General features: G+C 28.4%; 1 protein-coding gene across 1 annotated transcript in view; it reads left to right on the top strand.

Moving 5' to 3' along the window:
* Positions 1–753: 753 nt before the first annotated feature.
* Positions 754–13,498, top strand: part of LOC129957261 (uncharacterized) — a 58,184-nt gene continuing 45,439 nt past the window's right edge. The window contains exon 1 of the mRNA XM_056069515.1: positions 754–868. The gene's annotated coding sequence lies outside the window, so the exon portion shown is untranslated. The remainder of the gene's footprint in view (positions 869–13,498) is intronic.

The following is a 13,498-nucleotide window of genomic DNA, read 5'->3' as shown; positions in this document are numbered from 1 at the left end:
TAGACGAATTCAGCATTTTATTCTGATTTATAAAATAAGTGTTAAGATTCAATTCGAAATTTGGTCTATTTAATTCGATGTAACTTGCAGCTATAGTGTTCATATATACAAAAGAAAAGTAGTATAATTTGAAAAAAAAAATAATAATTTGGATTTAGAAATATATAAAGCATTCACATTTTCAAAAATATCGTGACTGAATTATTTAATGATTATCGTAAATATATATCTATATGTCGTATATTACAAAATAAAAAGATATTTTAAATGGATATAATTTTTGTCCACTTTCTATAAGAATCTAAGTGTTTCATGAATTGTGATGATTTATCAGCATTAATTTAGTAGCATGTCTAATTCTGTTAAAAACCCACACTGAATCACATAAGAAGATTCAGATACGTAAACTTCTTAACTTAAAAAAATATTTATTTGAAACAAAAATAAATTTCCTGTCCACCTTAATCCTCTCCTAGAATAACCACTAAAAATCCTTGTATCAATAATTTGAATTAACGCATGCGTAGTTTCACAATAATTCCTTTCCTTACTCATTCACTGAGTGGAGCCGTATACAGACATCGTAACCTTCAGGACATAAACTAAGGAAGCAAGCTAGATTTGGCGGCATATCGCCAACCATTTGTTGAATAACAATAAAAATTCAATTTTTCCGATTAAAAAATTATGAAATCTTTCAAGGTAATTTTTAAATACCTTAGTTTTTGTTAGTGTTACTTCAAAATGATGATCATTTTATCTAAGCAGCTTCATAAGATTGTTTATTAATCCTTCCAAGAACAAAAATATTTTTTTCGAATGATGTCTATTTTAAAAACCTTATTGCGGATATTTCCAAAATCGTAAGGTAAGATTAATAATTATTTCACGCTTTAATTATTTCTAAGAAATAAAAGTGAATTGAAGTTATAAATTTTGGAAACGGTTGTAAGAATATTCCGAGAATTAACCATTGCTCAGTCAAGTGCGAATATTAATTTTGATTTTTCTTTTTATGTATGAATGTGTTCGGTGTAAAAAAATTATTTTTAACTCTCTGTATAAAATATATAAAATAAAATATTACTTTTTTATTTTTAAAAACTAATTTCGAGAGCTCATTCAATTTCTAGGGATTACATTTCTTTGAATTCGATAAAAAAATTTTTATAGAAGAAGAGAAATATCATTTCTGTGAATATATGAGCACTAATCAAAAACTTAACGAGCTAAGGAAATGGAATATCTATGCCACATTATGGATAAAATACATTAACAAAATAAGTATATTTTCCCTTTTTAATCAAAATGCATACTAAGAAAGTAAACTAACAAAAAAATGAATTTTTCTAACGATTGTTTTAAAGCTTTGAAATACATATTAATACATATATAACGTTGAAGCAATTTCATCAAGCAATTCGGTTGTAAATTATAATTACAGCAATAAATAAGTAAATTGGATTATTGAAAGCTTCATTCAGTTTTCCTTCAAAAATTTTGCAGCCTTTTTTTATTTCTCATTTTCTTTTTTTAATATTTAACACAAATATTTCAGTTTGAACTTCCAGGTTTGGTTTTGAACATTTTGAAATGCATTTAATTATACAATCCAAAGCAAACTATTAATTTATGCAGATAAATTTTTGGATTCTTTAATTCAAAGTACAAAATACCTGTAAAGTTTCCAATGCTAAAAAAAATCGGATGAAATGGAATTTGCTGAGCATCTAGTAATAGTCAATTTTAGAAAAATACAACATTTAAATCATTTTATGTTGTTTGTGTAAATCATTTATATTATAATAAATGTATTTCAAAATTCATTTATATCTCATTTATCATTTTTAAAAAACACGTGAAAAAAAATTTGAAATAACCAACAGACGCAACTGTTTCTTAGAATAAAAACAAGCTAAATGTTTTAAAATTAAACTCGAATATAAATTTTCCAAAATCGAAGTTTTTTTTTATTTTTAAGTTAATAAATTCGACAAAAAAATCGTAATTACCGAAGAAAAAAATATGAAAAATATTTTTCTCGTATATTCCTATATCTTCCAAATATGTTCAAAAAATATAAAACAAAAAAATTAATTTCACGATTTTTTTTATTTTTATTTATTTATTGAAATATGTGCTTTGGACTAAAAATAAATCTTTACTAACAATAAACAAGAATTTATGTGCGTGGCGCTCTCCAGGACAAATGATTTAATATCAGTTTTTCAAAATGAAAGTTTTTTAAAACAATTTAACCTAATAAATTCCACAAAAAATCATAATTACTGAACATTAGAGAGTTATCAAATTAGGTACAAATCTACAAGTGATCACTTAACATTTTTTTTGAAATTTTAATTAATTAAAAATTAAGCCATATTATGGAGTTTCTGCGCGATAATTATCGAAAATATCATTTCACGAAATGTATTTTTTAAAGTTATTTTAAAATTTAAAAAATTCTTCTTAATAATATAAATTTGATTGGCATGTAATTTGTTCCTGAAAATGAATGTTTTTTTTTAAATAATATTTTGCATAGTTTTCAACAATAGATTTTATTGTTACAATGAAATTCAAAGACTCTGTTTTAAAGACTGATGTTAACGGTAAGCGGAATAAGTGTTAATGTATTAAAATAACATGGTTTAAATATCTGCCATGATATAATGTTTTAAAATGTTTAATTGAGAGAATTATGAACTTTTAAGTTAAGTATGAGAAATTAAATCCAACCAATATTCTTGATAAACCAACTGGTCGCCAAAAGCTATTAATAAATAGATAAAGTAAAATAAATTGCATAATTCAATTGAATTTAGTTGAACTGATGCATTACCAACAACAACAGCAACAAAGATTAAATCTTATGTCTTTTAAAAATTTCAAATACGAATACAGCGAAATAAAATGGCTGAACCAGGAAGAAATTTTTACGTGACCAGCCATTAGAGGCGGATAAAAGGCAATTCAGTACTCCATTTTAGTCTTTTCTTGGCGGTACTTTCACAATAAAAACGATCTTTCCGTTTCTCTTAGTGGTTATGAATGGGATTTCATTTAGATTATCCACAAATCCGGATGAAGTAAATTCTGTGTACGTTAAAAGCTTGGAGATGGTTATGTTTAAAAAAAAAAAACCTAATAGCAAAGAGCTCCACCAATCCATTGTCTCTGAAACAATTATCTTACATAATGTTCCCAAATAAAACAAATCCTCGAATTTTCAACCATTGACCAATATTACAGTTCACTGATTTTAACAACTTCTGTACATTGTAAATACAGTAATTGTTAAACCAGTTGTTCCATTGACTAAACAAAAATCCATCTTTTAAAAATTCTCTATTCTATTCAACTTCTTCGTTCTCTGATTTATATTTTTAAGAATTACATTTGTATTGCCATTCTGGGGAAATTAAACTGGACTGAAATAAATATAATAATATATAGAAAAATGCTAAAATATTATTAAAATCGTCTGCTATTGATGCTACATTTAATTTCATTGAAAAGAAATATACAAAAATTCTTTTTAAAAATCATCTGTGAGTAATTTTATATTAAATTAAATTGAAAGCCAAGATATTAAAAAAAAGACAAGTAGAAATATTTTACAGAATCGTCTGCGATTCAATTCACATTAATTTACAGAAAACAAAAATAATACTATATATAAAGATGCAACAAAGCTATAAAGAAAATCATATGCTTTTTTTTTTTCGCTTTCGGAAAGTAAATGGATGTTAGTAAATAAATATCCACTCTTTAAATAAATATAAAGTATTCATAATTCTTAATAAAAACTAGTACAATAAGTTAAATAATTACATCTAAAGTAAAATGTCGATGGTCATTATTTGCAAAATTAGATAAATATGCAAATAATTGTCATTATTTAAATAATTGCATTGTACAATACTTTAAATTGCGTCTAAATTAAAATGACAATGGTCATTATTTGCAAATTTAGGCAAATATAATTTTTTAAAGGACACCGCTTTCTTTTCAGTTTAATATTTAACTAATAATATTATTCGATAGTTCAATTTTCCATTCTTCTTTTCGGTTTACCAGATGATAATCGAAATAATCAAACGAAATATGTAAATATACAAATCGTTTGCGATTAAATACTTTATTTCGTTAAAATTCATAAATATTGTGCATTAACTGTTTATCTAATGGATATAATTTTGAAAAACACATTACATAAAATCATTTAGAGTTTTTCAAATTTTTTGTAGGAATGAAAACTGATTACATCATGATCTTGTAGAATATTGCTAACAGGTGGCATAATTGACAAATTAAGAGCTTTTATAATTTAATATATAAATACTGACTGTTTCTTCTCTCCAATTCATGCTTTGCAGTTGTTCAAATCTTTTATTTTAATTGTACCATAAGTTTCATTGGGAATATTTTTAAAATGTGAAAACCTAATAAGAATTCAAAGTTTATTTTTGAACTGATTAATTTCTCCTACTAATAATTATATTTTTAGAGCTTTTTTTTCAATAATTATATTTATTTTACTCAGTTATACAGAGAGAATATTCTTTATTCTATAAAAAGCATGCGCTGGAATTTTACATACAGCATCAAAAACTTAAAAAGTTTATAGCTTTTTAAACATTTGTTTTAATTTTATAAATAACGGAATTCATGTTAGAAAATGAATTGCACACAAAAAAAAATGGTTTCTCTATAATCCGACTCTTCTCTAATCCGGCCCCGCCAATGCTTCGGTGTTTCCAGAAGGAAGAGATGGTGTTATTATGTGTTATTTTATGTTATTTAATGGTAACATAAAATAAATTAAAGCGTATGGATGACGACTATTTTGAACTGATTTAAACCATAACTGCTGATCAGATTTTGAATTTCATTTTTTAATGTTTATTATATATAGTATAGTTTTTAGAAAAGTTTCATAACTTTGTAAAATGTTGTAAAATAAACATAGACTTTCCTATTAAGATGCGTTTTTTAAAATAGAATCTGCCATAATAATCCACATGTCAGAGATTAATCGTCAAATATCTCGCCAAGGATCACATGACAGATTCAGTAAAAATGCTAAATTCGCGCCAAAAGTTAATAATTCGAAACTATTGTACGCCAATATTGTGTATGGCGTTCTCTGACATATCAAGTTATTAGAGAGTATGCGAGACATTTTGAGGCGACCACTACAGCTGGTTCTTATAGCCAGACACTCAAATAGTCAAAAGTTTACCGACCCTATACAAAGTTAGTCTTTTACTTTTTCCTTTGATATATCTGAATTTTTTATGTCTAACTATTCATGGGCTAAATGAGATTAGAAATAACAGCAACAAGTCCAATCCGTCCATGATGTTGCCATTCTATTCAAGCAAATCCGATCGTTGAGCGCTTTACCAGAATTCCCAACAACATACTTCCCATTAAGTCCATTGTTCCGTGAACTGTTCCCAGCATGTAAAGGTCCCGACCCGAAGTGGAAGATCGTTTCCAGTGCAAAAAGAAGATATTACTTTCGCTTCGCAGGATATTTCTGCAAGAAAAGAAAAGTTATGGGGAGATTATTCAGAAAGATTTAATCCGCTAGTTTCAATAAATATGGTGACATTCTCTGATTGGCAGAGTTGTGAAAAAGAGCAGAAATTATTAAATAACGCATAGTAGTGAGTTTTTTTTTTTTTTTTTTTGACTGCACTGAATTTTGCAGGATAGGAAAATTGAAGCGTTTGAGTTAAGTACATGTGGTTTTGGTAAAAAACTGAAAATGAAAATAAGATTATTATATTCTAAAGCTCATAATGTTTAAATAATATTATTTTGCTTAACCACTTTTGGTCACCAACTGGTTTTTCTAGAATGTTGCTTATAAAATTATTGAACTACTGATTAAATATATTAAGCTATTTGAAAAATGTGCCTTTTTTTTGTTTGATAAAACTTTAAAAGAAATAATTTAATGAAAATTAAAATTTAGACGAAAATGAATCCCCTTTTTTATTTTCTGATAAACGAATAATACAAATTATTGCAATCGAGATTTTAACAAATCTTTACGTTTTGGACTTGGAAATGGAAATGGAAAATGGAAAAACACATTTGTTGGAATTCTGCCTGTCTGATAACTGAAAAACGCTTTGAGCCGGACAGATGAAATTTCATAAGCAGTGTTTATACTAAATGTGTAGATTTCTTTTCTATTAATCTATCAAATTTTGAGCAACATCCATTCACAGGAAGTCTATCTATCTGTCTGGGTTCCAAAATATGTTAGCATGATAATTGCAAAACGGAAAGAGCTGGATGCATGAAATTTTGTGCACAGATTTAGATCTAAAGAGTAGATACCCCTCAAATATGCAACCAAATCCGGAATGTGATCTTGATATGTGATCGTGTGAATACAGTTCTAGCTTTGTGTCCATTTTCGTTCAAACCGGTAAGAAAAAAATCCGAAATACACATTCGATTTTCTGATATTTATGTATTAACCACTTCAAAGCGATTGATATCTTCCCCCCTCCCCCCCCCCCACAAAAGATAGCATCTCAATTTCGTAATAATTTCGTAGCTATTGCTCGTAACTATTCACCCTATTAATCTAACGTATTTCGTAACTATTAACCCTTTTCGTAATATTGCTCATCAATGGCGCGCAGTTCATAATACATAAGTGCATTTATTAAAGTAAACGAGAGAAAGTTTCGGGGAAACCACTGCCGCTGGCTTATGCATGCTTTCGAAACGAAGTATATAGAATTTGCAGCATATGAATGTAATTATTTGGTAAAGCAACAAATTAACGATCTGTGAATCTTGGTGCAAAAGCTTTATGCTAAAAGCGTAGAACTATGTCTCATTTTAGACAAACTCTGTCAATGAATTGATTTGTTTGTTGGCTCATATGCATGTGAAGAAGTTAACTCAGAATATCAATGAATAAGATTATAAAAGTTTTAAAAAGCGAAAGATCTTTACATCAAAATTGTAAATCTGTATCAAATTTTAGAATGAAGCTCAGTATGAGAAGAGATATTTTTCCAGAATGCATATCCGATTCTCTTTATAACATAATGGTGGTGCTAACTCAAGATCTTCAATACTGTGAAAGTATACAATCAAAATTGTAAATCTGCATCAAATTTTAGAGCGAAGCTTAGTATGAGAAGAGATACTTTCCTAGAATGCATATCCGATTCCCTTTACAATACAATGAAATTGTAAAATTGTAAATCTGCATCAAATATTAGAGCAAAGCTTAGTATGATAAGAGATACTTTTTCAGAATGCATATCCGATTCATTTTACAACATAATGATGCTATCTCAAGAACTTCAATACTGTGGAAGTATACAACCAAAATTGTATGGCTGCATCAAATTTTAGAACGAAGCTTAGTATAAAAAGAAATACTTTCCTAGAATGCATACCCGATTGTCTTTACAACAAAATGGTGCTAACTCAAGATCTTCAATACTGTGGAAGTATGCAATCAAAATTGTAAATCTGCGTCAAATTTTAGAACGAAGCTCAGTATGAGAAAAAATACTTTCCCAGAATGCATATCCGAAAAGGCGAGAGGAAAACATGCCCACTGATAAACTGCAATGTCTTATATTTAGGCTTCTTTTTATCCTCCACGGAAACCAAACACTCCAGATCAACATACTAAAAGGTCATTACAGCAATTTACCTTTCGATCCCTAACTGTGACCATATTGTTTATAACTTGTATCTAAAACAGAGGACAGAGATTCGATTAATTTCTTCTGCAAGGGTCATGAAATGCGGAAGAAAGAAAATGTTCCTACGATCCGATTCCCATTTTGGAACGACTTATCTTTAAGCTAAAAACGGGGGAGAGGCTTTTGGAGAAGCGACCATGTTCCCACTCGATGAACCCGGGATGCAACTCGCGTCTAATCGCCGCAGAATTTCTTCCGGCTATAATAGCATCATTATCACGTTCCAATCATAACTTATTTCGGACAAAGTGGCACGTATGTGGGTTTTTTTACTTTATATATATATATATATATAGCATGAACAATATAACGAAAGAGCTTATTAACGTGTGCGATCTTCGCTTATTAACAACGATTGATCGCAGGGTTGCGATTGATACACAAATATCTGAATACCAAATAAGCATTTTGTAAGCCTTTTCCCCGATCGATTGAAGTCAAAATTTATCTTCGAACTATAATTGTAAACACAAAATTATATACCTAATTTTATATATTTAAGTCACTGTACTTTTGAGTTACTGCATTTATGTGCTACAAATCGACAGAAGATCAAATCTTGGGAGGATGAAATTCCAAATTTGGTAGGTATATACACTATAGATGTTGAATCTGTGTACCAGATTTTATTCATCTAGATCTCTACGTTTGGTAGGTATCGTGTTAACTTGTATTCACACAGCCAAATGGACTTTCTTTGTATGGATTGCTTTAAAATTTAACAAAAATCAAGAAATTTAATGTAAAGATCATATTCCAAATTTCATTCGTCTAGCTAAAAGAATTTTGCTTTAAATTTTTCACAGACATTCATTATTTCATTTTTTTCCACTCTCTGAAAAGAGGAAGAGATCTGAAAAGGGAAAAATTCATGAAAATCTCGAATTTGAATGTTTTAATGATTACAATACTTTTTCTAGTATATTTCGTGTGCGATAAAGTAAAAAAAAAAAATGATAACTAGTGCGAGCGTATTATATGCTTACAAAATATTTATCATTTTGTTTTTAATGTCAGAATATAGTAACGGAAATCGGGAATGTATGCTCAACCTTTTATGTTGTAAATAATGAGTTAAAACACTAACAGTGTGAAGACTATATACCTCATTTCATTTGTCGTTGCTTGTTGAGTTTTTGAGTTATTAAGTTCAAACATACCTGCACGGACAGCATAACAGAAAGTGAACTCTTTAACGGATTTAGTCACTAAGATCTAAAGACTAACTTCATTAAGATCTAAAGTTATAATCATAAAAACTCGAGTATATTCTAAATTCAGTTATGTTACTGCTTCCATATTTTAATTATTAAGTTCACATACGAAGGATTTCTCACAGATGGATCTCATTAAAATTTATAAGAAATGTACTATTTTGGTATAAAGAAGGTACAAAAAATACTTTGAAAGTAAAATTAATTTTAAAAAAGCAGAATGTACCAGAATAATTGTACAATAAAAGTTAAAGGAAAAATGAAATATTTATTTATACGAAAAACTAGCCTCCAACCAACAACCCAATTGTACGATAAAAATATGCGAAGCTCGTATTGCTTCGTACAGTACATCCTATGAACATTAAAAACGTCAAAGGTTTGTTGTTGATAGTACGTCTTACTTGCAATGCACCTGTTATGCCGCTATTCATGTAATTATGGTTCAATGAATTTTTGTCTTGCATCGCCATTTCATTTATTTGCATGAAACACATTTCTTTGTAGAACAATTATTAAAGCAGTATCAAAAAATAATTTTATTAAAAACAGTTTTTAAAAGCAAACTTTTATTAGCGTATTAAGAAGTAGAATTGTTTTTATTTTAATTATTTCGCATTTTATTATAGTACATTTTTATACTTACGTTATTTTATATTTTTATTCCTGCGTTTTTGTAATTATCATGGCAGACTTTTGAAATAATACTTTAATATCAGGGGAAGCCATGCATATGAAATCATTGTTAAATTATATTAATAGATTTATTTAAGTTTTAAAAATATTACAATAGTGTATTGTCATCGAGAACATATAACCATACGGAACTGCAGAACAGTAATAACAGAATAGCTAATAGAATTCAGAGTTCTAGAAGTGAATAAAAAAACCTAAAAGTATGTGTTGATTTTTTTTCCATCGTTTAATAATTTTACTTGCAAATTTCTATTAAAAGGGGGGGGGATTCATATATATATATATGCTTAGTATTGAAGTAAAGCGTATATCTATTATTAGCTTTTTAATGAATTATTTTATTGTTAACAGGTTGTTCCGATCTTGATACAACCCCGCCTCTGTCCAATTCGTTTAAGATCGGTCACGGATATTACTGTGCGGAAAACGTGAGGGAACTACTAACAACAACATAAAAAAATAATAAACTATGGTACAGACCGTGAAAGTTGCCCAATATACCCTCCCTGAAGGCCATCTCGGTCAGCGGCGGAAGTCACCCATCTCCGTGCAAAGCGAGGGAGCAGGGTGCCGTTCCACTTCACCTCACTTCGCTATCCTTACATTAACAGGTGGAAAGAAAAAAGTGAAAAAGAATCAGTCAGTTTGTCCATTGTGATTTTATCTATCTAAAGAGAGGTCAGCTCGGCTGGCGGAAGGAGGTACTGACCACATGCCTCGGACATTGATGGGTGCTCAGATTTCCTTTTTCGTAAGTGGAGAGTGTGGTTTTGGCAGGATCAGAGTTGATGAAGTGTCAGATTTTTTTAATTCTACTTTTCTATGTAGAAATATTGTTTCATAAGATATTTTTGGGAAATATTATTCCTTTAAAGAACTAAAAAAAATAATTATCTGTTTTGTTTGACATAACAACTTAAAGCATTGTGAAGACATTTTTATTTTTTAGTATACTTAGTATAGAGAAAGTAATGCAATCGTCAAAAAATTCGAATTTGAGATTTTGACGGACCTCCCCGTTTTAGACCTACCTGAGTTTGAAAAACAAATTTTTGGAAAATGTCTGTCTGTCGGTGACAAAGATAACTCAAAAACGATTCGAGCTAGAAGACTGAAATTTGGTATATATTTCTCACAGTAAATTTCGGGATTTCAATCAGATTTTCAGCAAACTATGTTTTTTTACTATTCTATGCAAAAATATGCTTAATTTTAGATATAAACTCTGATCTGAGAATTTTACTTCCGCTTTTATTTCTTTATATATAACATATACTTCATACTATATCTCTCTTCTTACTTCATATTATATCTCAAGAAAATGGCTCTTGTGCCACTAAAGCCCACAGCCAACAAACAAGGTGAAATTTTTAATGAATACATTCCATATTCGTAGTTTAAACTCGAGTAATAAGTATAAAGACAAGACTGATATTCCGGATACACAGGGCAGTCGGTGTATACAAGCCAAAGACAACAAATAAAAAATAAAATGGGAGATAACTAGTGCAAATTTTATTTAGTTATTTCAAATTGTTTGATTCTTAGTAAAAATAAAAGATTAACAATAAAAATATTAAACTCAAATAAAAGACTGAACAATAAATAGACTGCTTGAAGAAAAAAGATATTCATCTTGGCAACCTAGAAAACAAAGATAGATTCTTTATTATTTGATTTATCATAATATTTAAAAAAAAATTTCAGTCTTAATACAAAAATAATGAAATATTGCGAATTAAACAACCATAAATAATGACTTTATATAGTCCGTTTCGTTTATATTTACATCAAAATAAATAATATTAAGGCAACAAATATTAAAAAATAAAATACAAAAAATTTGCTTCAAAGTTTAAAATATATTATTGAAAATCTTTGAAACTTTTAAGCAAACACCAAAAGATTCCAACAGCCGGCAAAACTAAGAATTTATCATCTTCGTTTTAAACATATTTGAAGAAACTAATTATCTTTTGCAATTATTGCAATTGTCTTTCAATTACTATATTCTTAATATTACTATATTCTTAATATTGCGGCAGACATGAGATTAGATGACCACTAGATGAGCAAAATCTCTGGTTCCACGAAATTTACTAAGAAATGCATTGAATAATAAAATTTATGTTTATTGCTCAAATTTTACAAAATTATGCAGATAATTATTCGGCACAATACAAGATATATATTTTATTTTAGGTCTTGGCAAGCTAACTGATATCCGTTTAATAAACTAACTGAACGCTATAAAAATCACTTTCCTTCCAAACAATTCCCTTTTATGATAAAATATAAAAATTTCCTAGTATTTAATCATATTTAAAGAAAGAGTCGACTGCCGAAGAAGCAAATTCTTGTCAAATTTTGAAATGTCTGATCCAAATTGTTAAGGAGATTTTCGTTTTTGTCACGAAAAAAATACAATTTTAGAAAATATTTATTAATAATTTTTATAAATATTTATTAAAATACTTTATTTTTAAAAAGTGAAATAAAATAAAGCAAAATATGCGGATCGCAAAAGAAATTATAGCATTTTCTGCAGACAGTTTTTAGCACTATTTTAAGCATTATTTCTTCTTTACTCGACTTAATTTCGTTTTTCATTTTATTTATTTTTGTTGTTTTATTTTTATTTTTACCTTTTAGTATTTGCTTGTTCAATAGTTTCTCTCTCACTTTCTCTTTCTCTGTGTAACTGCAGAAATATATGACAAAATTCTGGAGGTTGTTTAATCATAAGAATTGTCGACTTGAATCTAATTTATTCTGAAAAAGTTTGTTTATTTTCTATTCCGAAATCCTAATCTTAAACTAAATCTGAAAAAGTTTGTTTATTTACCATTCCGAAATCCTAATCCTAAACTAAAAGGGGAAAGGTTTGTTTATTTACTCATGTTTAGTTGAACATAATAACTGGAAAAGAGAACAAACAAGATAAATGAATAATTATTTGGCATGTGGCTTAGCATAAATCGGGTCCAAATTCTGAACCTAATTGGTCGTGAGCAAAGATCTACGATGAATACTTTTTCAGTTTATTATATGATGAAGTTAACCCTTTTACTACTGACCGATCTAACCGGCAGTGGAAATTCTATCCTGGAGAGTTAGTTTCTGTTTCAAACGAGTGGTGTAGGATGTAAAACGAGTTTTCACTAAAGATGCACTCACTTTACATCCTGCAAACCTTATTGAAACAGAAACTGGCCCGCCAAGATAGAATCTGCAAATAAAATATACCATCTTGTGTAAATGAGAAATAATCAAGAGCAGAAAAGATCCACTGCTTTCATTTTTTTTCTCTTTTGGTTAGCGTAATAAAAACAAAATTTTTGTTTTGAACAATTTAACTTTTTTTTAACTTTTCAGAATAAGCATTTGTAATCTTAAGGAATGAACCTCTTTTAAATAATAATACCATCATGGCCTTTTTAAAAAAATTTGCCTAAATAGCATTTAAGAAAAGTTAAGCTTTCGGTAGAATGCCTAGGTATAATACACAGCGCCTATAATAGTATATAATAATTCTCATAGTTTATAATGCTTATAAGAGTTTATAATAATTCTCATAATTTATAATGCTTATAAGAGTTTATAATAATTCTCATAATTTATAATGCTTATAAGAGTTTATAATAATTCTGATATTTCAAAAAGTTTATAAGAATTTATAATAATTCTCGTATTTCATACTTTGCCTAAAAACGTCATATATCCTTTAAATGCCCAGATATTCAATAGAATGCCGGCGTTTCACGCATTGCCGATAACTTGTAAAAGAAAATAAATCTTGTAGCGTTATGTTCTCACGTGACTCGCAACAAATCC

This window comes from Argiope bruennichi, chromosome 11, assembly GCF_947563725.1.
Source record: "Argiope bruennichi chromosome 11, qqArgBrue1.1, whole genome shotgun sequence".
In the NCBI taxonomy this organism is placed as follows: domain Eukaryota; kingdom Metazoa; phylum Arthropoda; class Arachnida; order Araneae; family Araneidae; genus Argiope; species Argiope bruennichi.
This window is presented reverse-complemented; position numbering and strand designations above follow the sequence as displayed.